Consider the following 26,575-nt stretch of genomic DNA (forward strand, 5'->3'; position numbering starts at 1 on the left):
TTATAGATTCCGTGCTTCACATCAGGTTTACTGTATCCCTCTGACCTTCTTATTTCCGATGAAACACAGAAATTGCATCCGAATTAAATACAAAGGCACAATGCCGAATTAAGTACAAGAAGACTGACTCTTCTTACTGTCTATGTTTTGAACCATTCCTGTGACACTAGTTATAGACTCCGATGCTTCACTCCAGGTTTACTGTATCCCTTGGACATTCTTATTGACGATGAAACACAGAAATTGCATCGCAATTAAATACAATAGGCTCAATGCCGACTTAAGTAAAAGAAGTCTGACTCTTCTTACTGTCTGTGCTTTGAACCATTCCTGTGACACTAGCTATAGATTCCGATGCTTCACTCCAGGTTTACTGTATCCCTTGGACCTTCTTATTGACGATGAAACACAGAAATTGCATCAGAATGAAATTGAATATGCACAATAATGACTTAAGTACAAGAAGACTGACTCTTCTTACTGACTATGTTTTGAACCATTCCTGTGACACTAGTTATAGATTCCGATGCTTCACTTCAGGTTTACTGTATCGCTTGGTCCTTCTTATTGACGATGATACACAGAATATGCATCGGAATTAAATTGAAAAGGCACAATGCCGACTTAAGTACAAGAATACTGACTCTTCTTACTGTCTATGTTTGAACCATTCCAGTGACACTAGCTATAGATTCCTATGCTTCTATTCAGGTTTACTGTATCCCTTGGACCTTCTTATTGACGATGAAACACAGAAATTGCATCGGAATTAAATACAAAAGCACAATGCCGACTTAAGTCCAAGAAGAGAGACTCTTCTTACTGTCTATGCCTTGAACCATTCCTGTGACACTAGTTATAGATTCCAATGCTTCACTCCTGGTTTACTGTATCCTTTGGACCTTCTTGCTGATGATGAAACACAGAAATTGCGTCGTAATAAAATAGAAAAGACACAATGCCGACTTAAGTACAAGAAGACTGACTCTTCAGACTGACTATGTTTTGAACAATTCCTGTGACACTAGCTATAGATTCCGATGCTTCACTTCAGGTTTGCTGTATCCCTTGGACCTTCCTATTGACGATGGGACACAGAAATCGCATCGGAATTAAATAGAAAAAGCACAATGCCGACTTATGTACAAGAAGACTGACTCTTCCTACTCTCAATGTTTTGAACCATTCCTGTGACAGTAGTTTTTTATTCCGATGCTTCACTCGAGGTGTACTGTATCCCTTCGACCTTCTTATGAACGATGAAACACAGAATATTGCATCGGAATGAAATACAATAGGCACAATGCCGACTTAAGTACAAGAAGACTGACTCTTCTTACTGACTATGTTTTGAACCATTCCTGTGACACTAGTTATAGATTCCGATGCTTCACTTCAGGTTTATTGTATCCCTCTGACCTTCTTATTGACGATGAAACACAGAAATTGCATCGGAATTATATACAAAAGGCACAATGCCGACTTAAGTACATGTAGACTGACTTTTCCTACTGTCTATGCTTTGAACGAATACTGTGACACTAGTTGTAGATTCCGATGCTTCACTTCAGGATTACTGTATCCCTCTGACCTTCTTATTGACGATGAAACACAAAAATTGCTTCGGAATTAAATAGAAAAGGCACAATGCCGACTTAACTACAAGAAGACTGACTCTTCTTACTGACTATGATTTGCACCATTCCTGTGACACTAGTTATAGATTCCAATGCTTAACTTCAGGATTACTGTTTCCCACTGACCTTCTTAGTGACGATGAAACACAGAAATTGCATCGGAATTAAATACAAAAAGCTCAATGCCGACTATAGAACAAGAATACTGACTCATCTTAAAGTCTGTGTTTTGAACCATTCCCTTGACACTAGTTATAGACTCCGATGCTTCACTCTTTTTTTACTGTATCCCTTGGACCTTCTTATTGACGATGAAACACAGAAATTGCATCGGAATTAAATACAAAAGACACAATACCGACTTAAGTACAAGAAGACTGTCTCTTCTTACTGACTATGTTTTGAACCATTCCTGTGACACTAGTTATAGATTCGGATGCTTCACTCCAGGTTTACTGTATCCCTTGGACCTTCGTATTGACGATGAAACACAGTAATTGCATCGGAATTAGATCGAAAGGCACAATGCCGACTTAAGTAAAAGAAGTCTTACCCCTCTTACTGTCTATGCTTTGAACCATTCCTGTGACACTAGTTATGGATTATGATGCTTCACTCCAGGTTTACTGTATCCCTTAGACCTTTTTATTGACGATAAAACACAGAAATTGCATCAGAATTGAATACAAAGGGGACAATGCCGAATTAAGTACAAGAAGTCTGACTCTTCTTACTGTCTACGTTTTGAACCATTCCTGTGACACTAGTTATAAACTCCGATGCTTCACTCCTAGTTTACTGTATCACTTGGACCTTCTTATTGACGATGAAACCCAGAAATTGCATCGGAATTGAATACAAGTGCACAATGCCGACTTAAGTAAAAGAAGTCTGAGTCTTCTTACTGTCTATGTTTTGAACCATTCCTTTGACACTAGTTATAGATTCCGATGCTTCACTCCAGGTTTACTGTATCCCTTGGACCTTGTTATTGACGATGAAACACAGAAATTGCATCGGAATTAAATACAAAAGGCACAATACCGACTTAAGTACAAGTAGACTGACTCTTCTTACTGACTATGTTTTGAACCATTCCTGTGCCACTAGTCATAGATTCCGATGCTTCACTTCAGGATTACTGTATCCCTCTGACCTTGTTATTGACGATGAAACACAGAAATTGCATCGGAATTAAATACAATAGGCACGATGCCGACTTAGGTACAAGAAGACTGACTCTTCTGACAGTCTATGTTTTGAACCATCCCTGTGACACTAGTTATTAATTCCGATGCTTCACTCCAGGGTTACTGTATCCCTTGGACCTTCTTATTGACGATGAAACACAGAAATTGTATGGGAATTAAATACGAAAGTCACAATGCCGACTTAAGTACAAGAAGACTGACTCTTCTTACTGTCTATCATTTGAACCATTCCTGTGACACTAGTTATGGATTCCGATTCTTCACTCCAGGTTTACTGTATCCCTTGGACCTTCTTATTGACGATGAATCACAGAAATTGCATCAGAATTAAACACAAAAGGCACAATGCCGACTAAAGTACAAGAAGACTGACTCTTCTGACAGTCTATGTTTTGAGCCATTCCTGTGACACTAGTTATAGATTCCGGTGCTTCACTCCAGGTTTACTGTATCCCTCTGACCTTCTTATTGACGATGCAACACAGAAATTACATCGGAATTAAATAGAAAATTCACAATACCGACTTAAGTACAAGAAGACTGACTCTTCCTACTGTCTATGATTTGAACCATTCCTGTGACACTAGTTTTTTATTCAGATGCTTCACTTGAGGTTTACTGTATCCCTCGGACCTTCTTATGGACGATGAAACACAGAAATTGCATCGGAATGAAATTCAAAAGGCACAATGCCGACTTAAGTACAAGAAGACTGAGTCTTCCAACTCTCTATGTTTTGAACCATTCCTGTGACACTAGTTATAGATTCCGTTGCTTCACTTCAGTTTTACTGTATCTCTCTGACCTTCTTATTGACGATGAAACACACAAATTGCATCGGAATTAAATACAAGAGGCACAATGCCGACTTAAGTACAAGAAAACTGAGTCTTCTTACTGACTAAGTTTTGAACCATTCCTGTGACACTAGTTATAGATTCCGATGCTTCACTTCAGTTTTACTGTATCCCTCTGACCTTCTTATTGACGATGAAACACAGAAATTGCATTGGAATAAAATACAACAGGCACAATGCCGACTTAAGTACATGTAGGCTGACTTTTCCTACTGTCTATGTTTTGAACCATTCCTGTGACACTAGTTATAGATTCCGATGGTTCATTTCAGGTTTACTGTATCCCTTGGACCTTCTTACTGACGATGAAACACAGAAATTGCGTCGTAAATAAATAGAAAAGGCACAATGCCGACTTAAGTACAAGAAGACTGACTCTTCAGAGTGACTATGTTTTGAACAATTTCTGTGACACTAGTTATAGTTTCCGATGCTTCACTTCATGTTTACTGTATCCGTTGGAGCTTCCTATTTACGATGAGACACAGAAGTCGCATCGGAATTAAATAGAAAATGACAATGCCGACTTATGTACAAGAAGACTGACTCTTCCTACTCTCTACGTTTTGAACCATTCCTGTGACACTAGTTTTTTATTCCGATGCTTCACTTGAGGTTTACTGTATCCCTCGGACCTTCTTATGGACGATGAAACACAGAAATTGCGTCGGAATGAAATACAATAGGCACAATGCCGACTTAAGTACAAGAAGACTGACTCTTCTTAGTGACTAAGTTTTGAACCATTCCTGTGATACTAGTTATAGATTCCGATGCTTCACTTCAGGTTTACTGTATCCCTCTCACCTTCTTATTGACGATGAAACACAGAAATTGCATCGGAATTAAATACAAAAGGCACAATGCCGACTTAAGTACATGTAGACTGACTTTTCCTACTGTCTACGCTTTGAACGATTCCTGTGACACTAGTTATAGATTCCGATGGTTCATTTCAGGTTTACTGTATCCCTTGGACCTTCTTATTGACAATGAAACACAGAAATTGCATCGGAATGAAATACAAAAGCACAATGCCGACTTAAGTACAAGAAGACTGACTCTTACAACTGTCTATGTTTTGAACCGTTCGTGTGACACTAGTTATAGATTCCGATGCTTCACTTCAGGTTTACTGTATCCCTCTGACCTTCTTAATGACGATGAAACACAGAAATTGCATCGGAACTAAATTGAAAAGGCACAATGCCGACTTAAGTACAAGAATACTGACTCTTCTTACTGCCTATGTATGAACCATTCCTGTGACACTAGTTATAGATTCCGATGATTCACTCCAGGTTTACTGTATCCCTTGGACCTTGTTATTGACGATGAAACGCAGAAATTGCATCAGAATAAAATAGAAAATCTACAATGATGACTTAAGTACAAGAAGACTGACTCTTCTTACTGACTATGTTTTGAACCATTCCTGTGACACTAGTTATAGATTCCGATGCTTCAATTCAGGTTTTCTGTATCCCTCTGACCTTCTTATTGACGATGAAACACAGTAATTGCATCGGAATTAAATACAAAAGGCACAATGCCGACTTAAGTAAAAGAAGTCTTACCCTTCTTACTGTCTGTGTTTTGAACCATTCCTGTGACACTAGTTATGGATTCTGATGCTTCACTCCAGGTTTACTGTATCCCTTAGACCTTCTTATTGACGATGAAACACAGAAATTGCATCAGAATTAAATACAAAGGGCAGAATGCCGAATTAAGTACAAGAAGACTGACTCTTCTTACTGTCTATGTTTTGAACCATTCCTGCGACACTAGTTATAGATTCCGATGCTTCACTCCAGGTTTACTGTATCCCTTGGACCTTGTTATTGACGATGAAACACAGAAATTGCATCGGAATTAAATACAAAAGGCACAATACCGACTTAAGTACAAGTAGACTGACTCTTCTTACTGACTATGCTTTGCACAATTCCTGTGCCACAAGTCATAGATTCCGATGCTTCACTTCAGGATTACTGTATCCCTCTGACCTTGTCATTGACGACGAAACACAGAAATTGAATCGGAATTAAATACAAAAGGCACAATGCCGACTGAAGTACAAGAAGACTGACTCTTCTTACTGTCTATGTTTTGAACCACCCCTGTGACACTAGTTATAGAATCCGATGCTTCACTCTAGGATTACTGTATCCCTTGGAGCTTCTTAGTGACGATGAAACACAGAAATTGCATCGGAATCGAATACAATAGGCACAATGCCGACCTAAGTACAAGAAGACTGACTCTTCTTATTGACTATGTTTTGAAACATCCCTGTGACACTAGTTATAGATTCCGATGCTTCACTCGAGGTTTACTGTGTCCCTTGGACCCTCTTATTGACGATAAAGCACAGAAATTGCATCGGAATTAAATACAATAGGCACAATGCCGACTCAAGTACAAGAAGACAGACTCTACTTACTTAGTGTGTTTTGAACCATTCCTGTGACACTAGTCATAGATACCGCTGCTTAACTTCAGGATTACTGTATCCCACTTACCTCCTTATTGACGATGAAACACAGAAATTGCATCGGAATTAAATACAATAGGCACGATGCCGATTTAGGTACAAGAAGACTGACTCTTCTGACAATCAATGTTTTGAACCATCCCTGTGACACTAGTTATTAATTCCGATGCTTCACTCCAGGGTTACTGTATCCCTTGGTCCTTCTTATTGACGATGAAACACAGAAATTGTATCGGAATTGAATACAAAAGTCACAATGCCGACTTAAGTACAAGAAGACTGACTCTTTTTATTGACTATGTTTTGAACCATTCCTGTGACACTAGTTATAGATTCCGACGATTCACTTCAGTTTTACTGTAACCCTCTGACCTTCTTATTGACGATGAAACACAGAAATTGCGTTGGAATTAAATACAACAGGCACAATGCCGACTTAAGTACATGTAGGCTGACTTTTCCTACTGTCTATGTTTTGAACCATTCCTGTGACACTAGTTATAGATTCCGATGGTTCATTTCAGGTTTACTGTATCCCTTGGACCTTCTTATTGACGATTAAACACAGAAATTACGTCGTAATTAAATACAAAAGGCACAATGCCGACTTAAGTACAAGAAGACTGACTCTTAAAACTGTCTATGTTTTGAACCGTTCGTGTGACACTAGTTATAGATTCCGATGCTTCACTTCAGGTTTACTGTATCCCTCTGACCTTCTTAATGACGATGAAACTCAGAAATTGCATCGGAATTAAATTGAAAAGGCACAATGCCGACTTAAGTACAAGAATACTGACTCTTCTTACTGCCTATGTTTGAACAATTCCTGTGACACTAGTTATAGATTCCGATGCTTCACTCCAGGTTTACTGTATCCCTTGGACCTGGTTAATGATGATGAAACACAGAATTTGCATCAGAATAAAATAGAAAATCTACAATGATGACTTAAGTACAAGAAGATTGACTCTTCTTACTGACTATGTTTTGAACCATTCCTGTGACACTAGTTATTGATTCCGATGCTTCAATTCGGGTTTTCTGTATCCCTCTGACCTTCTTATTGACGATGAAACACAGAAATTGCATCAGAATTAAATACAAAAGGCACAATGCCGAATTAAGTACAAGAAGACTGACTCTTCTTACTGTCTATGTTTTGAACCATTCCTGTGACACTAGTTATAGACTCCGATGCTTCACTCCTGGTTTACTGCTTCCCTTGGACCTTCTTATTGACGATGAAACACAGAAATTGCATCGCAATTAAATACAAAAGACACAATACCGACTTAAGTACAAGAAGACTGTCTCTTCTTACTGACTATGTTTTGAACCATTCCTGTGACACTAGTTATAGATTCCGACGCTTAACTCCAGGTTTACTGTATCCCTTGGACCTTCTTATTGACGATGAAACACAGTAATTGCATCGTAATTAAATACAAAAGGCACAATTCCGACTTAAGTAAAAGAAATCTTACCCTTCTTACTGTCTGTGTTTTGAACCATTCCTGTGACACTAGATATTTATTCCGATGCTTCACTCCAGGTTTACTGTATCCCTTAGACCTTCTTATTGACGATGAAACACAGAAATTGCATCAGAATTTAAATACAAAGGGCACAATGCCGAATTAAGTACAAGAAGACTGACTCTTCTTACTGTCTATGTTTTGAACCATTCCTGTGACACTAGTTATATGCTCCGATGCTTCACTCCTGGTTTACTGTATCCCTTGGACCTTCTTATTGACGATGAAACCCAGAAATTGCATGGGAATTGAATACAAGTGCACAATGCCGACTTAAGTAAAAGAAGTCTGACTCTTCTTACTGTCTATGTTTTGAACCATTCCTGTGACACTAGTTATAGATTCCGATGCTTCACTCCAGGTTTATTGTATCCCTTGGACCTTCTTATTGACGATGAAACACAGAAATTGCATCGGAATTAAATACAAAAGGCACAATACCGACTTAAGTACAAGAAGACTAACTCTTCTTACTGACTATGTTTTGCACCATTCCTGTGACGCTAGTCACAGATTCCGATGCTTCACTTCAGGATTACTGTATCCCTCTGACCTTGTTATTGACGATGAAACACAGAAATTGCATCGGAATTAAATACAAAAGGCACAATGCCGACTAAAGTACAAGAAGACAGACTCTTCTTACTGTCTATGTTTTGAACCACCCCTGTGACACTAGTTATAGATTCCGATGCTTCACTCCAGGTTTACTGTATCCCTTGGACCTTCTTATTGACGATGAAACACAGAAATTGCATCGGAATCAAATACAATAGGCACAATGCCGACATAAGTACAAGAAGACTGCCTCTTCTTATTGACTATGTTTTGAACCATCCCTGTGACACTAGTTATAGATTCAGATGCTTCACTCCAGGTTTACTGTATCCCTTGGACCTTCTTATTGACGATGAAACACAGAAATTGCATCGGAATCAAATACAATAGGCACAATGCTGACTTAAGTACAAGGAGACTGAGTCTTCTTATTGACTATGCTTTGAACCATCCCTGTGACACTAGTTATAGATTCCGATGCTTCACTCCAGGTTTACTGTATCCCTTGGACCTTGTTGTTGACGATGAAACACAGAAATTGCATCAGAATAAAATAGAAAATCTACAATGATGACTTAAGTACAAGAAGACTGACTCTTCTTACTGACTATGCTTTGAACCATTCCTGTGACACTAGTTATAGATTCCGATGCTTCAATTCGGGTTTTCTGTATTCCTCTGACGTTCTTATTGACGATGAAACACAGAAATTGCATCAGAATTAAATACAAAAGGCACAATGCCGAATTAAGTACAAGAAGACTGACTCCTCTTACTGTCTATGTTTTGAACCATCCCTGTGACACTAGTTATAGAATCCGATGCTTCACTCTAAGATTACTGTATCCCTTCGACCTTCTTAGTGACGATGAAACACAGAAATTGCATCGGAATCAAATACAATAGGCACAATGCCGACTTAAGTACAAGAAGACTGACTCTTCTCATTGACTATGCTTTGAACCATCCCTGTGACACTAGTTATAGATTCCGATGCTTCACTCGAGGTTTACTGTATCCCTTGGACCTTCTTATTGACGATAAAAGACAGAAATTGCATCGGAATTAAATACAATAGGCACAATGCCGACTCAAGTACAAGAAGACTGACTCTTCTTACTTACTATGTTTTGAACCATTCCTGTGACACTAGTCATAGATACCGCTGCTTAACTTCAGGATTTCTGTATCCCAATTACCTTCTTATTGACGATGAAACACAGAAATTGCATCGGAATTAAATACAATAGGCACGATGCCGATTTAGGTACAAGAAGACTGACTCTTCTGACAGTCAATGTTTTGAACCATCCCTGTGACACTAGTTATTAATTCCGATGCTTCACTCCAGGGTTACTGTATCCCTTGGACCTTCTTATTGACGATGAAACACAGAAATTGTATCGGAATTAAATACAAAAGTCACAATGCCGACTTAAGTACAAGAAGACTGACTCTTTTTATTGACTATGTTTTGAACCATTCCTGTGACACTAGTTATAAATTCCATTGCTTCACTTCAGGGTTACTGTATCGCTCGGACCCTCCTATTGACGATGAAACACAGAAATTGCATCGGAATTAAATACAAAAGGCACAATGCAGACTAAAGTACAAGAAGACTGACTCTTCTGACGGTCTATGTTTTGAACCATTCCTGTGACACTAGTTATAGATTCCGGTGCTTCACTCCAGGTTTACTGTATCCCTCTGACCTTCTTATTGACGATGGTACACAGAAATTACATCGGAATTAAATAGAAAATTCACAATACCGACTTAAGTACAAGAAGACTGACTCTTCCTACTGTCTATGGTTTGAACCATTCCTGTGACACTAGTTTTTTATTCAGATGCTTCACTTGAGGTTTACTGTATCCCTCGGACCTTCTTATGGACGATGAAACACAGAAATTGCATCGGAATGAAATTCAAAAGGCACAATGCCGTCTTAAGTACAAGAAGACTGAGTCTTCCAGCTCTCTATGTTTTGAACCATTCCTGTGACACTAGTTATAGATTCCGATGCTTCACTTCAGGTTTACTGTATCCCTCTGACCTTCTTATTGACGATGAAACACACAAATTGCATCGGAATTAAATACAAGAGGCACAATGCCGACTTAAGTACAATAAGACTGAGTCTTCTTACTGACTATGTTTTGAACCATTCCTGTGACACTAGTTATAGATTCCGATGCTTCACTTCAGTTTTACTGTATCCCTCTGACCTTCTTATTGACGATGAAACACAGAAATTGCATTGGAATTAAATACAACAGGCACAATGCCGACTTAAGTACATGTAGGCTGACTTTTCCTACTGTCTATGTTTTGAACCATTCCTGTGACACTAGTTATAGATTCCGATGGTTCATTTCAGGTTTACTGTATCCCTTGGACCTTCTTATTTACGATGAAACACAGAAATTGCATCGGAATTAAATACAAAAGGCACAATACCGACTTAAGTACAAGAATACTGACTCTTCTTACTGCCTATGTTTGAACAATTCCTGTGACACTAGTTATAGATTCCGATGCTTCACTCCAGGTTTACTGTATCCCTTGGACCTTGTTATTGACGATGAAACACAGAAATTGCATCAGAATAAAATAGAAAATCTACAATGATGACCTAAGTACAAGAAGATTGACTCTTCTTACTGACTATGTTTTGAACCATTCCTGTGACACTAGTTATAGATTCCGATGCTTCAATTCGGGTTTTCTGTATCCCTCTGAACTTCTTATTGACGATGAAACACAGAATTTGCATCAGAATTAAATACAAAAGGCACAATGCCGAATATAGTACAAGAAGACTGACTCTTCTTACTGTCTATGCTTTGAACCATTCCTGTGACACTAGTTATAGACTCCCATGCTTCACTCCTGGTTTACTGTATCCCTTGGACCTTCTTATTGACGATGAAACCCAGAAATTGCATCGGAATTGAATACAAGTGCACAATGCCGACTTAAGTAAAAGAAGTCTGACTCTTCTTACTGTCTATGTTTTGAACCATTCCTGTGACACTAGTTATAGATTCCGATGCTTCACTTCAGGTTTACTGTATCCCTTGGACCTTCTTATTGACGATGAAACACAGAAATTGCATCGGAATTAAATACAAAAGGCACAATACCGACTTAAGTACAAGAAGACTAACTCTTCTTACTGACTATGTTTTGCACCATTCCTGTGACACTAGTCATAGATTCCGATGCTTCACTTCAGGATTACTGTATCCCTCTGACCTTGTTATTGACGATGAAACACAGAAATTGCATCGGAATTAAATACAAAAGGCACAATGCCGACTAAAGTACAAGAAGACTAACTCTTCTTACTGTCTATGTTTTGAACCATCCCTGTGACACTAGTTATAGATTCCGATGCTTCACTCCAGGTTTACTGTATCCCTTGGACCTTCTTATTGACGATGAAACACAGAAATTGCATCGGAATCAAATACAATAGGCACAATGCCGACTTAAGTACAAGACTACTGACTCTTCTTATTGACTATGCTTTGAACCATCCCTGTGACACTAGTTATAGATTCCGATGCTTCACTCCAGGTTTACTGTATCCCTTGGACCTTGTTATTGACGATGAAACACAGAAATTGCATCAGAATAAAATAGAAAATCTACAATGATGACTTAAGTACAAGAAGACTGACTCTTCTTACTGACTATGCTTTGAACCATTCCTGTGACACTAGTTATAGATTCCGATGCTTCAATTCGGGTTTTCTGTATCCCTCTGACGTTCTTATTGACGATGAAACACAGAAATTGCATCAGAATTAAATACAAAAGTCACAATGCCGAATTAAGTACAAGAAGACTGACTCTTCTTACTGTCTATGTTTTGAACCATTCCTGTGACACTAGTTATAGACTCCGATGCTTCACTCCTGGTTTACTGCTTCACTTGGACCTTCCTATTGACGATGAAACACAGAAATTGCATCGCAATTAAATACAAAAGGCCAATGCCCACTTAAGTACATGAAGACCGACTCTTCTTACTGACTATGTTTCGAACCATTCCTGTGACACTAGTTATGGATTCCGATGCTTCACTCCAGGTTTACTGTATCCCTTAGACCTTCTTATTGACGATGAAACACAGAAATTGCATCAGAATTAAATACAAAGGGGACAATGCCGAATTAAGTACAAGAAGACTGACTCTTCTTACTGTCTACGTTTTGAACCATTCCTGTGACACTAGTTATAAACTCCGATGCTTCACTCCTAGTTTACAGTATCACTTGGACCTTCTTATTGACGTTGAAACCCAGAAATTGCATCGGAATTGAATACAAGTGCACAATGCCGACTTAAGTAAAAGAAGTCTGAGTCTTCTTACTGTCTATGTTTTGAACCATTCCTGTGACACTAGTTATAGATTCCGATGCTTCACTCCAGGTTTACTGTATCCCTTGGACCTTGTTATTGACGATGAAACACAGAAATTGCATCGGAATTAAATACAAAAGGCACAATACCGACTTAAGTACAAGTAGACTGACTCTTCTTACTGACTATGTTTTGCACCATTGCTGTGCCACAAGTCATAGATTCCGATGCTTCACTTCAGGATTACTGTATCCCTCTGACCTTGTCATTGACGATGAAACAGAGAAATTGCATCGGAATTAAATACAAAATTCACAATGCCGGCTGAAGTACAAGAAGACTGACTCTTCTTACTGTCTATGTTTTGAACCATCCCTGTGACACTAGTTATAGATTCCGATGCTTCACTCGAGGTTTACTGTATCCCTTGGACCTTCTTATTGACGATAAAACACAGAAATTGCATCGGAATTAAATACAATAGGCACAATGCCGACTCACGTACAAGAAGACTGACTCTTCTTACTTACTATGTTTTGAACCATTCCTGTGACACTAGTCATAGATACCGCTGCTTAACTTCAGGATTTCTGTATCCCACTTACCTTCTTATTGACGATGAAACACAGAAATTGCATCGGAATTAAATACAATAGGCACGATGCCGATTTAGGTACAAGAAGACTGACTCTTCTGACAGTCAATGTTTTGAACCATCCCTGTGACACTAGTTATTAATTCCGATGCTTCACTCCAGGGTTACTGTATCCCTTGGACCTTCTTATTGACGATGAAAGACAGAAATTGCATCGGAATTAAATACAAAAGGGACAATGCAGACTAAAGTACAAGAAGCCTGACTCTGCTGACAGTCTATGTTTTGAACCATTCCTGTGACACTAGTTATAGATTCCGGTGCTTCACTCCAGGTTTACTGTATCCCTCTGACCTTGTTATTGACGATGATACACAGATATTACATCGCAATTAAATAGAAAATTCACAATACCGACTTAAGTACAAGAAGACTGACTCTTCGTACTGTCTATGATTTGAACCATTCCTGTGACACTAGTTTTTTATTCAGATGCTTCACTTGAGGTTTACTGTATCCCTCGGACCTTCTTATGGACGATGAAACACAGAAATTGCATCAGAATGAAATTCTAAATTCACAATGCCGGCTTAAGTACAAGAAGACTGAGTCTTCCAACTCTCTATGTTTTGAACCATTCCTGTGACACTAGTTATAGATTCCGATGCTTCACTTCAGTTTTACTGTATCCCTCTGACCTTCTTATTGACGATGAAACACAGAAATTGCATTGGAATTAAATACAACAGGCACAATGCCGACTTAAGTACATGTAGGCTGACTTTTCCTACTGTCTATGTTTTGAACCATTCCTGTGACACTAGTTATAGATTCCGATGGTTCATTTCAGGTTTACTGTATCCCTTGGACCTTCTTATTGACGGTGAGACACAGAAATTGCGTCGTAATTAAATAGAAATGGCACAATGCCAACTTAAGTACAAGAAGACTGACTCTTCAGAGTGACTATGTTTTGAACAATTCCTGTGGCACTAGTTATAGATTCCGATGCTTCACTTCATGTTTACTGTATCCGTTGGAGCTTCCTATTTACGATGAGACACTGAAGTCGCATCGGAATTAAATAGAAAAGGACAATGCTGACTTATGTACCATAACACTGACTCTTCCTACTCTCTATGTTTTGAACCATTCCTGTGACACTAGTTTTTTATTCCGATGCTTCACTTGAGGTTTACTGTATCCCTCGGACCTTCTTATGGACGATGAAACACAGAAATTGCATCGGAATGAAATACAATAGGCACAATGCCGACGTAAGTACAAGAAGACTGACTCTTCTTACTGACTATGTTTTGAACCATTCCTGTGAGACTAGTTACAGATTCCGATGCTTCACTTCAGGTTTACTGTATCCCTCTGACCTTCTTATTGACGATGAAACACAGAAATTGCATCGTAATTAAATACAAAAGGCACAATGCCGACCTAAGTACATGTAGACTGACTTTTCCTACTGACTATGCTTTGAACGATTCCTGTGACACTAGTTATAGATTCCGATGGTTCATTTCAGGTTTACTGTATCCCTTGGATCTTCTTATTGACAATCAAACACAGAAATTGCATCGGAATTAAATACAAAATGCACAATGCCGACTTAAGTACAAGGAGACTGACTCTTACAACTGTCTATGTTTTGAACCGTTCGTGTGACACTAGTTATAGATTCCGATGCTTCACTTCAGGTTTACTGTATCCCTCTGACCTTTTAATGACGATGAAACACAGAAATTGCATCGGAATTAAATTGAAAAGGCACAATGCCGACTTAAGTACAAGAATACTGACTCTTCTTACTGCCTATGTTTGCACAATTCCTGTGACACTTGTTATAGATTCCGATGCTTCACTCCAGGTTTACTGTATCCCTTGGACCTTGTTATTGACGATGAAACACAGAAATTGCATCAGAATAAAATAGAAAATCTACAATGATGACTTAAGTACAAAAAGACTGACTCTTCTTACTGACTATGTTTTGAACCATTCCTGTGACACTAGTTATTTATTCCGATGCTTCACTCCAGGTTTACTGTATCCCTTAGACCTTCTTATTGACGATGAAACACAGAAATTGCATCGTAATTAAATACAAAAGGCACAATGCCGACTTAAGTACATGTAGACTGACTTTTCCTACTGACTATGCTTTGAACGATTCCTGTGACACTAGTTATAGATTCCGATGGTTCATTTCAGGTTTACTGTATCCCTTGGATCTTCTTATTGACAATCAAACACAGAAATTGCATCGGAATTAAATACAAAATGCACAATGCCGACTTAAGTACAAGGAGACTGACTCTTACAACTGTCTATGTTTTGAACCGTTCGTGTGACACTAGTTATAGATTCCGATGCTTCACTTCAGGTTTACTGTATCCCTCTGACCTTCTTATTGTCGATGAAACACAGAAATTGCATCAGAATTAAATACAAAAGGCACAATGCCGAATTAAGTACAAGAAGACTGACTCTTCTTACTGTCTATGTTTTGAACCATTCCTGTGACACTAGTTATAGACTCCGATGCTTCACTCCTGGTTTACTGCTTCCCTTGGACCTTCTTATTGACGATGAAACTTAGAAATTGCATCGCAATTAAATACAAAAGACACAATACCGACTTAAGTACAAGAAGACTGTCTCTTCTTACTGACTATGTTTCGAACCATTCCTGTGACACTAGTTCTAGATTCCGACGCTTCACTCCGGGTTTACTGTATCCCTTGGACCTTCTTATTGACGATGAAACACAGTAATTGCATCGTAATTAAATACAAAAGGCACAATGCCGACTTAAGTAAAAGAAGTGTTACCCTTCTTACTGTCTGTGTTTTGAACCATTCCTGTGACACTAGTTATTTATTCCGATGCTTCACTCCAGGTTTACTGTATCCCTTAGACCTTCTTATTGACGATGAAACACAGAAATTGCATCAGAATTTAAATACAAAGGGCACAATGCCGAATTAAGTACAAGAACACTGACTCTTCTTACTGTCTATGTTTTGAACCATTCCTGTGACACTAGTTATAGACTCCGATGCTTCACTCCTGGTTTACTGTATCCCTTGGACCTTCTTATTGACGATGAAACCCAGAAATTGCATCGGAATTGAATACAAGTGCACAATGCCGACTTAAGTAAAAGAAGTCTGACTCTTCTTACTGACTATGTTTTGAACAATTCCTGTGACACTAGTTATAGATTCCGATGCTTCACTCCAAGTTTACTGTATCCCTTGGACCTTCTTATTGACGATGAAACACAGAAATTGCATCGGAATTAAATACAAAAGGCACAACACCGACTTAAGTACAAGAAGACTAACTCTTCTTACTGACTATGTTTTGCACCATTCCTGTGACACTAGTCATAGATTCCGATGCTTCACTTCAGGATTACTGTATCCCTCTGACCTTGTTATTGACGATGAAACACAGAAATTGCATCGGAATTAAATACAAAAGGCACAATGCCGACTAAAGTACAAGAAGACTGACTCTTCTTACTGTCTATGTTTTGAACCATCCCTGTGACACTAGTTATAGATTCCGATGCTTCACTCCAGGTTTACTGTATCCCTTGGACCTTCTTATTGACGATGAAACACAGAAATTGCATCGGAATCAAATACAATAGGCACAATGCCGACTTAAGTATAAGAAGACTGCCTCTTCTTATTGACTATGTTTTGAACCATCCCTGTGACACTAGTTATAGATGCAGATGCTTCACTCCAGGTTTTCTGTATCCCTTGGACCTTCTTATTGACGAAGAAACACAGAAATTGCATCGGAATCAAATACAATAGGCACAATGCCGACTTAAGTACAAGAAGACTGACTCTTCTTATTGACTATGCTTTGAACCATCCCTGTGACACTAGTTATAGATTCCGATGCTTCACTCCAGGTTTACTGTATCCCTTGGACCTTGTTATTGACGATGAAACACAGAAATTACATCGGAATTGAATACAAAAGGCACAATGCCGACTTAAGTTAAAGATGTCCTACTCTTCTTACTGTCTATGATTTGAACCATTGCTGTGACACTAGTTATAGATTCCGATGCTTCACTCCAGGTTTACTGTATCCCTTGGACCTTGTTATTGACGATGAAACACAGAAATTCCATCAGAATAAAATAGAAAATCTACAATGATGACTTAAGTACAAGAAGACTGACTCTTTTTACTGACTATGCTTTGAACCATTCCTGTGACACAAGTTATAGATTCCGATGCTTCAATTCGGGTTTTCTGTATCCCTCTGACGTTCTTATTGACGATGAAACACAGAAATTGCATCAGAATTAAATACAAAAGGCACAATGCCGAATTAAGTACAAGAAGACTGACTCTTCTTACTGTCTATGTTTTGAACCATTCCTGTGACACTAGTTATAGACTCCGATGCTTCACTCCTGGTTTACTGTATCCCTTAGACCGTCTTATTGACGATGAAACACAGAAATTGCATCAGAATTTAAATACAAAGGGCACAATGCCGAATTAAGTACAAGAAGACTGACTCTTCTTACTGTCTATGTTTTGAACCATTCCTGTGACACTAGTTATAGACTCCGATGCTTCACTCCTGGTTTACTGTATCCCTTGGACCTTCTTATTGACGATGAAACCCAGAATTTGCATCGGAATTGAATACAAGTGCACAATGCCGACTTAAGTAAAAGAAGTCTGACTCTTCTTACTGTCTATGTTTTGAACCATTCCTGTGACACTAGTTACAGATTCCGATGCTTCACTCCAGGTTTTCTGTATCCCTTGGACCTTCTTATTGACGATGAAACACAGAAATTGCATCGGAATTAAATACAAAAGGCACAACACCGACTTAAGTACAAGAAGACTAACTCTTCTTACTGACTATGTTTGGCACCATTCCTGTGACACTAGTCATAGATTCCGATGCTTCACTCCAGGTTTACTGTATCCCTTGGACCTTGTTATTGACGATGAAACACAGAAATTCCATCAGAATAAAATAGAAAATCTACAATGATGACTTAAGTACAAGAAGACTGACTCTTCTTACTGACTATGCTTTGAACCATTCCTGTGACACTAGTTATAGATTCCGATGCTTCAATTCGGGTTTTCCGTATCCCTCTGACTTTCTTATTGACGATGAAACACAGAAATTGCATCAGAATTAAATACAGAAGGCACAATGCCGAATTAAGTACAAGAAGACTGATTCTTCTTACTGTCCATGTTTTGAACCATTCCTGTGACACTAGTTATAGACTCCGATGCTTCACTCCTGGTTTACTGGTTCACTTGTACATTCTTATTGACGATGAAGCACAGAAATTGCATCGCAATTAAATACAAAAGGCACAATGCCGACTTAAGTAAAAGAAGTGTTACCCTTCTTACTGTCTGTGTTTTGAACCATTCCTGTGACACTAGTTATTTATTCCGATGCTTCACTCCAGGTTTACTGTATCCCTTAGACCTTCTTATTGACGATGGAACACAGAAATTGCATCAGAATTTAAATACAAAGGGCACAATGCCGAATTAAGTACAAGAAGACTGGCTCTTCTTACTGTCTATGTTTTGAACCATTCCTGTGACACTTGTTATAGACTCCGATGCTTCACTCCTGGTTTACTGTATCCCTTGGACCTTCTTATTGACGATGAAACCCAGAAATTGCATCGGAATTGAATACAAGTGCACAATGCCGACTTAAGTAAAAGAAGTCTGACTCTTCTTACTGTCTATGTTTTGAACCATTCCTGTGACACTAGTTATAGATTCCGATGCTTCACTCCAGGTTTACTGTATCCCTTGGACCTTGTTATTGACGATGAAACACAGAAATTGCATCAGAATAAAATAGAAAATCTACAATGATGACTTAAGTACAAGAAGACAGACTCTTCTTACTGACTATGATTTGAACCATTCCTGTGACACTAGTTATAGACTCCGATGCTTCACTCCTGGTTTACTGCTTCCCTTGGACCTTCTTATTGACGATGAAACACAGAAATTGCATCGCAATTAAATACAAAAGACACAATACCGACTTAAGTATAAGAAGACTGTCTCTTCTTACTGACTATGTTTTGAACCATTCCTGTGACACTAGTTATAGATTCCGACGCTTCACTCGAGGTTTACTGTATCCCTTGGACCTTCTAATTGACGATGAAACACAGTAATTGCATCGTAATTAAATACATATCGCACAATGCCGACTTAAGTAAAAGAAGTCTTACCCTTCTTACTGTCTGTTTTTTGAACCATTCCTGTGACACTAGTTATTTATTCCGATGCTTCACTCCAGGTTTACTGTATCCCTTAGACCTTCTTATTGAGGATGAAACACAGAAATTGCATCAGAATTTAAATACAAAAGGCACAATACCGACTTAAGTACAAGAAGACTAACTCTTCTTACTGACTATGTTTTGCACCATTCCTGTGACACTAGTCATAGATTCCGATGCTTCACTTCAGGATTACTGTATCCCTCTGACCTTGTTATTGACGATGAAACACAGAAATTGCGTCGGAACTAAATACAAAAGGCACGATGCCGACTTAGGTACAAGAAGACTGACTCTTCTTACTGTCTATGTTTAGAACCATCCCTGTGACACTAGTTATTGATTCCGATGCTTCACTCCAGGTTTACTGTATCCCTTGGCCCTCTTATTGTCGATGAAACACAGAGATTGTATCGGAATTAAATACAAAAGGCACAATGCCGACTTAAGTACAAGAAGACTGACTCGTCTTATTGACTATGTTTTGAACCATTCCTGTGACACTAGTTACAAATTCCGATGCTTCACTTCAGGCTTACTGTATCCCTCGGACCTTCTTATTGACGATGAAACACAGAAATTGCATCGGAATTAAATACAAAAGGCACAATGCAGACTTAAGTACAAGAAGACTGACTCATCTTACTGTCTATCTTTTGAACCATTACTGTGACACTAGTTATAGATTCCGATGCTTCACTCCAGGTTTACTGTATCCCTTGGACCTTCTTACTGACGAAGAAACACAGAAATAGCATCAGAATTGAATACAAAAGGCACAATGCCAACTAAAGTACAAGGACACTGACTCTTCTGACAGTCTATGTTTTGAACCATTCCTGTGACACTAGTTTTTTATTCCGATGCTTCACTTCACGTTTACTGTATCCCTCTGACCTTCTTATTGACGATGAAAAACACAAATTGCATCAGAATTAAATACAAGTGGCACAATGCCGACTTAAGTACAAGAATACTGACTCTTCTTACTGTCTATGTTTGAACCATTCCTGTGACACTAGCTATAGATTCCGATGCTTCTATTCAGGTTTACTGTATCCCTTGGACCTTCTTATTGACGATGAAGCACAGAAATTGCATCGGAACTAAATACAAAAGCACAATGCCGACTTAAGTCCAAGAAGACAGACTCTTCTTACTGTCTATGTCTTGAACCATTCCTGTGACACTAGTTATTGATGCCGATGCTTCACTCCTGGTTTACTGTATCCTTTGGACCTTCTTGCTGACGATGAAACACAGAAATTACGTCGTAACAAAATAGAAAAGGCACAATGCCAACTTAAGTACAAGAAGACTGACTCTTCAGACTGATTTTGTTTTGAACAATTCCTGTGACACTAGTTATAGATTCCGATGCTTCACTTCAGGTTTACTGTAGCAATCTGACCTTCTTATTGACGATGAAACACAGAAATTGCATCGGAATTAAATACAAAGGGCACAATGCCGACTTAAGTACATGTAGACTGACTTTTCCTACTGTCTATGTTTTGAACGATTTCTGTGACACTAGTTGTAGATTGCGATGCTTCACTTCAGGTTTACTGTATCCCTCTGACCTTCGTATTGACGATGAAACACAGAAATTGCATCGGAATTAAATGGAAAAGGCACAATGCCGACTTAACTACAAGAAGACTGACTCTTCTTACTGACTATGATTTGCACCATTCCTGTGACACTAGTTATAGATTCCGATGCTTAACTTCGGGATTACTGTTTCCCACTGACCTTCTTAGTGACGATGAAACACAGAAATTGCATCGGAATTAAATACAAAACGCACAATGCCGACTAAAGAACAAGAATACTGACTCATCTTAAAGTCTGTGTTTTGAACCATTCCCTTGACACTAGTTATAGACTCCGATGCTTCACTCTTGGTTTACTGTATCCCTTGGACCTTCTTATTGACGATGAAACACAGAAATTGCATCGGAATTAAATACAAAAGATACAATACCGACTTAAGTACAAGAAGACTGTCTCTTCTTACTGACTATGTTTTGAACCATTCCCGTGACACTAGTTATAGATTCCGATGCTTCACTCCAGGTTTACTGTATCCCTTGGACCTTCTTATTGACGATGAAACAAAGATTTTGCATCGGAATCAAATACAATAGGCACAATGCCGACATAAGTACAAGAAGACTGACTCTTCTTTTTGACTATGTTTTGAACCATCCCTGTGACACTAGTTATAGATTCCGATGCTTCACTCCAGGTTTACTGTATCCCTTGGACCTTCTTATTGACGATGAAACACAAAAATTGCATCGGAAGTAAATACAATAGGCACAATGCCGACTCACGTACAAGAAGACTGACTCTTCTTACTGACTATGTTTTAAACCATTCCTGTGACACTAGTCATAGATACGGATGCTTAACTTCAGGATTACTGTATCCCACTTACCTTCTTATTGACGATGAAACACAGAAATTGCATCGGAATTAAATACAATAGGCACGATGCCGACTTAGGTACAAGAAGACTGACTCTTCTGATAGTCTATGTTTTGAACCATCCCTGTGACACTAGTTATTAATTCCGATGCTTCACTCCAGGGTTACTGTATCCCTTGGACCTTCTTATTGACGATGAAACACAGAATTTGTATCGGAATTAAATACAAAAGTCACAATGCCGACTTAAGTACAAGAAGAGTGACTCTTCTTACTGTCTATCATTTGAACCATTCCTGTGACACTAGTTGTAGATTCCGATGCTTCACTCCAGGTTTACTGTATCCCTTGGACCTTCTTATTGACGATGAAACATAGAAATTGCATCAGAATTAAATACAAAGGGCACAATGCCGACTAAAGTACAAGAAGACCGACTCTTCTGACAGTCTATGTTTTGAGCCATTCCTGTGACACTAGTTATAGATTCCGGTGCTTCACTCCAGGTTTACTGTATCCCTCTGACCTTCTTATTGACGATGAAACACAGAAATTACATCGGAATTAAATAAAAAATTCACAATACCGACTTAAGTACAAGAAGACTGACTCTTCCTACTGTCTATGATTTGAACCATTCCTGTGACACTAGTTTTTTATTCCGATGCTTCACGTGAGGTTTACTGTATCCCTCGGACCTTCTTGTGGACGATGAAACACAGAAATTGCATCGCAATGAAATTCAAAAGGCACAATGCCGACTTAAGTACAAGAAGACTGAGTCTTCCAACTCTCTATGTTTTGAACCATTCCTGTGACACTAGTTATAGATTCCGATGCTTCACTTCAGTTTTACTGTATCCCGCTGACCTTCTTATTGACGATGAAACACACAAATTGCATCGGAATTAAATACAAGAGGCACAATGCCGACTTAAGTACAAGAAGACTGAGTCTTCTTACTGACTATGTTTTGAACCATTCCTGTGACACTAGTTATAGATTCGGATGCTTCACTTCAGTTTTACTGTACCCCTCTGACCTTCTTATTGACGATGAAACACAGAAATTGCGTTGGAATTAAAGACAACAGGCACAATGCCGACTTAAGTACATGTAGGCTGACTTTTCCTACTGTCTATGTTTTGAACCATTCCTGTGACACTAGTTATAGATTCCGATGGTTCATTTCATTTTTACTGTATCCCTTGGACCTTCTAATTGACGATGAAACACAGAAATTGCGTCGTAATTAAATAGAAAAGGCACAACGCCGACTTAAGTACAAGAAGACTGACTCTTCAGAGTGACTATGTTTTGAACAATTCCTGTGAAACTAGTTATAGATTCCGATGCTTCACTTCATGTTTACTGTATCCGTTGGAGCTTCCTATTTACGATGAGACACAGAAGTCGCATCGGAATTAAATAGAAAAGGACAATGCCGACTTATGTACAAGAAGACTGACTCTTCCTACTCTCTATGTTTTGAACCACTCCTGTGATACTAGTTCTTTATTCCGATGCTTCACTTGAGGTTTACTGTATCCCTCGGACCTTCTTATGGACGATGAAACACAGAAATTGCATCGGAATGAAATACAATAGGCACAATGGCGACATAAGTACAAGAAGACTGACTCTTCTTACTGACAATGTTTTGAACCATTCCTGTGAGACTAGTTATAGATTCCGGTGCTTCACTCCAGGTTTACTGTATCCCTTGGACCTTCTTATGGACGATGAAACACAGAAATTGCATCGGAATGAAATACAATAGGCACAATGCCGACATAAGTACAAGAAGACTGACTCTTCTTACTGACTATGCTTTGAACCATTCCTGTGAGACTAGTTATAGATTCCGATGCTTCACTTCAGGTTTACTGTATCCCTCTGACCTTCTTATTGACGATGAAACACAGAAATTGCATCGGAATTAAATACAAAAGGCACAATGCCGACTAAGTACATGTAGACTGACCTATCCTACTGTCTATGCTTTGAACGATTCCTGTGACACTAGTTATAGATTCCGATGGTTCATTTCAGGTTTACTGTATCCCTTGGACCTTCTTATTGACAATGAAACACAGAAATTGCATCGGAATTAAATACAAAAGGTACAATGCCGACTTAAGTACAAGAAGACTGATTCTTACAACTGTCTATGTTTTGAACCGTTCGTGTGACACTAGTTATAGATTCCGATGCTTCACTTCAGGTTTACTGTATCCCTCTGACCTTCTTAATGACGATGAAACACAGAAATTGCATCGCAATGAAATACAAAAGACACAATACCGACTTAAGTACAAGAAGACTGTCTCTTCTTACTGACTATGTTTTGAACCATTCATGTGACACTAGTTATAGATTCCGATGCTTCACTCCAGGTTTACTGTATCCCTTGGACCTTCTTATTGACGATGAAACACAGTAATTGCATCGGAATTAAATATAAAAGGCACAATGCCGACTTAAGTAAAAGAAGTCTTACCCTTCTTACTGTCTGTGTTTTGAACCATTCCTGTGACACTAGTTATGGATTCCGATGCTTCACTCCAGGTTTACTGTATCCCTTAGACCTTCTTATTGACGATGAAACACAGAAATTGCATCAGAATTACATACAAAGGGCACAATGCCGAATTAAGTACAAGAAGACTTACTCTTCTTGCTGTCTATGTTTTGAACCATTCCTGTGACACTAGTTATAGACTCCGATGCTTCACTCCTGGTTTACTGTATCCCTTGGACCTTCTTATTGACGATGAAACCCAGAAATTGCATCGGAATTGAATACAAGTGCACAATGCCGACTTAAGTAAATGAAGTCTGACTCTTCTTACTGTCTATGTTTTGAACCATTCCTGTGACACTAGTTATAGATTACGATGCTTCACTTCAGGAGTACTGTATCCCTCTGACCTTGTTATTGACGATGAAACACAGAAATTGCATCGGAATTAAATACAAAAGGCACAATGCCGACTAAAGTACAAGAAGACTGACTCTTCTTACTGTCTATGTTTTGATCCATCCCTGTGACACTAGTTATAGATTCCGATGCTTCACTCCAGGTTTACTGTATCCCTTATACCTTCTTATTGACGAAGAAACACAGAAATTGCATCGGAATCAAATACAATAGGCACAAGCCGACTTAAGAACAAGAAGACTGACTCTTCTTATTGACTATGCTTTGAACCATCCCTCTGACACTAGTTCTAGATTCCGATGCTTCACTCCAGGTTTACTGTATCCCTTGGACCTTCTTATTGACGATGAAACACAGAAATTGCATCGGAATTAAATACAATAGGCACAATGCCGACTTAAGTACAAGAAGACTGACTTTTGAACCATTCCTGTGACACTAGTTATAGATTCCGATGCTTCACTCCAGGTTTACTGTATCCCTCTGACCTTCTTATTGACGAAGAAACATACAAATTGCATCAGAATTAAATACAAGAGGCACAATGCCGATTTAAGTACAAGAGGACTGAGTCTTCTTACTGTCTATGATTTGCACCGTTCCTGTGACACTAGTTATAGATTCCGATGCTTAACTTCAGGATTACTGTATCCCACTGACCTTCTTAGTGACGATGAAACACAGAAATTGCATCGGAATTAAATACAACAAGCACAATGCCGACTAAAGAACAAGAATACTGACTCATCTTAAAGTCTGTGTTTTGAACCATTCCCTTGACACTAGTTATAGACTCCGATGCTTCACTCTTGGTTTACTGTATCCCTTGGACCTTCCTATTGACGATGAAACAAAGAAATTGCATCAGAATTAAATACAAAGGGGACAATGCCGAATTAAATACAAGAAGACTGCTTCCTCTTACTGTCTACGTTTTGAACCATTCCTGTGACACTAGTTATAAACTCCGATGCTTCACTCCTAGTTTACTGTATCACTTGGACCTTCTTATTGACGTTGATACCCAGAAATTGCATCGGAATTGAATACAAGTGCAAAATGCCGACTTAAGTAAAAGAAGTCTGAGTCTTCTTACTGTCTATGTTTTGAACCATTCCTGTGACACTAGTTATAGATTCCGATGCTTCACTCCAGCTTTACTGTATCCCTTGGACCTTGTTATTGACGATGAAACAAAGAAATTGCATCGGAATTAAATACAAAAGGCACAATACCGACTTAAGTACAAGTAGTCGGACTCTTCTTACTGCCTATGTTTTGAACCATCCCTGTGACACTAGTTATAGAATCCGATGCTTCACTCTACGTTTACTGTATCCCTTGGACCTTCATATTGACGATGAAACACAGAAATTGCATCGGAATCAAATACAATAGGCACAATGCCGACATAAGTACAAGAAGACTGACTCTTCTTATTGACTATGTTTTGAACCATCCCTGTGACACTAGTTATAGATTCCAGTGCTTCACTCCAGGTTTACTGTATCCCTTGGACCTTCTTATTGACGATGAAACACAGAAATTGCATCGGAATTAAATTCAATAGGCACAATGCCGACTCAAGTACAAGAAGACT

This window comes from Schistocerca americana, chromosome 7 (genome assembly GCF_021461395.2).
Source record: "Schistocerca americana isolate TAMUIC-IGC-003095 chromosome 7, iqSchAmer2.1, whole genome shotgun sequence".
NCBI classification, from domain to species: Eukaryota; Metazoa; Arthropoda; class Insecta; order Orthoptera; family Acrididae; genus Schistocerca; species Schistocerca americana.